This window comes from Caretta caretta, chromosome 5 (genome assembly GCF_965140235.1).
Source record: "Caretta caretta isolate rCarCar2 chromosome 5, rCarCar1.hap1, whole genome shotgun sequence".
In the NCBI taxonomy this organism is placed as follows: Eukaryota; Metazoa; Chordata; order Testudines; family Cheloniidae; genus Caretta; species Caretta caretta.
Window position 1 is genome coordinate 46,858,224 of NC_134210.1, and position 2,383 is coordinate 46,860,606.

The following is a 2,383-nucleotide window of genomic DNA, read 5'->3' on the forward strand; positions in this document are numbered from 1 at the left end:
GGGGGAAGGAGCACAGGCTTGACAGCCAGGCAAGCCTAAATTCTAAGCCAGGCTCTGCTACAGATTTGCTCTGTAACCTTTGGTAAGTCCCTTTCTCTACCTTATTTTCTTCATGTGTAAAATGAGGATGATAATAATACTTACCCTCTGTCATAAATATAAAGGGAAGGGTAAACACCTTTAAAATCCCTCCTGGCCAGAGAAAAAACCCTTTCACCTGTAAAGGGTTCGGAAGCTAGGTTAACCTCGCTGGCACCTGACCAAAATGACCAATGGGGAGACAAGATACTTTCAAAAGCTGGGGGGAGGGAAAAACAAAGCCTCTCTCTCTGTCTGAGTGATGCTTTTGCTGGGGACAGAACAGGAATGGAGTCTTAGAACTTAGTAAGTAATCTAGCTAGATATGCGTTAGATTCTGTTTGTTTAAATGTTTGAGAAAATAAGCTGTGCTGAATGGAATGGATATTCCTGTTTTTGTGTCTTTTTGTCACTTAAGGTTTTGCCTAGAGGGATTCTCTATGTTTTGAATCTAATTACCCTGTAAGGTATTTACCATCCTGATTTTACAGAGGTGATTCTTTTTACTTTTTCTTCTATTAAAATTCTTCTTTTAAGAAACTGAATGCTTTTTCATTGTTCTTAAGATCCAAGGGTTTGGGTCTGTGTTCACCTATGCAAATTGGTGAGGATTTTTATCAAACCTTCCCCAGGAAAGGGGGTGTAAGATTTGGGAGGATTTTGGGGGGAAAGATATTTCCAAATGGACTCTTTCCTAATAATAATAATACTGGTTAGACATTTGGTGGTGGCAGCGAAAGTCCAAGGGCAAAAGGTAAAATAGTTTGTACCTTGGGGAAGTTTTAACCGAAGCTGGTAAAAGTAAGCTTAGGAGGTTTTCATGCAGGTCCCCACATCTGTACCCTAGAGTTCAGAGTGGGGAAGGAACCTTGACACCCTGCTTGCAGGGGGTACTGTGAGCATTAATTACTGCTGAGAATTAGTATTATCAAGCTGGGCACTGAATCACTGTGACAAATGCCTCGTGCATCACATTTGATCTAATCTTTACACATTTCAAGTAGTCTTAAAAGTGCCGGCACCAAATTAAGCAGAAAGGAGTTAGACTTTTGGTTTATTTTTATTAGCCTTCATTAAGATTATATTTGTAAATTACACAGAAATAAAATCAAATTATATCAGCCAGGATCTCTGCCTAACTGCCTGCAAAAATAGAACATAGTTATAATCTCAAACTATAGGTTCTCAGCCGACACTGAGAAAAAGAATTACATACATACATGGATTGTAAACTGCCTCTACTTGCTATTTTAAGCCTCAGATGTTTTCCTTTAAATTCAGATTAAAATAACTTGAGTGTTTCCACATAATGCAGGCTGCATTAAAGTAATTAACATTTAATTAAAAGCAGGTTTTCCTCAGCAGGTCAGACTGTGAAGGGCTCGGTGTTGTTGCCATAGAAAGCGGGAGGCTGGGCTGTTTGGTTTCCAGAGGAGAAGCTGCTTATGTTCTGGCCCTGACAGTTTGAAATCACCCTTGGAAGGATCTGAAGATCCAAAGGCGGAGAGGTTGTCAGTGTCACAGAGACCATCTAACACTGCTGGAGAATGTAATTTTCTTTACCAATTCAGGGTGTTGTTGTTAGGGTGTTTTTAATTGAACTGACTGTAGAGATTTAAAACTCATACTGGAACTTGGTAAATGAATATAACTGTTTGCTTCCTGTATGCTTTTGAATTATATGAGCAAAGCAGTACAATAATTTCTTCTTGTTTTGCTTTTCTTATTTTATTTATGTTCCTTTTCTCTGTTTTCTCCAGACTCTTCATTCTTTCCCCTGCTGGCCACTGTGAGCCCAACTGGGCTCATTGTGAATATTGTCAAAGACTGGATTTAAGCACAAATTTCACTTTAAAACAGAATAGTTAAACCTCCTGCTCTAAACTGCAATTCTTATACAGAGATCCTGCAAGCAACAGTGACAAAGGGACCTAGGAAGGATCGAAATACTGTCAAGAGATTTAAAAAAAATAGAGACTGAGTCTGAAATAAGGCAAACTAAATATAGGGGGAAAAATAATCCGAAACAAAGATATGGGGGCCTCCAACCTGGTTCTATTAAAGTCAATGGAGGTGTTGCCATTAACTTCAACAGGAGCAGGATAAGATCCTGAGTGATGATGACCATGCAGTGAAGGAATTCTGACTAGCCCCGCTACTGGAAAGCGCACAGTTGAGCATCAGCTCTACCACCGCCTGAAAGGATGCAGTATGTACAGCCATGCGGTGCTCATCTCCAATGGCTAATGGGACAGAGCCTCCCCCTCACTGCACCTGCTTAGGGGTGGCTTGCACAGGTGGCCAC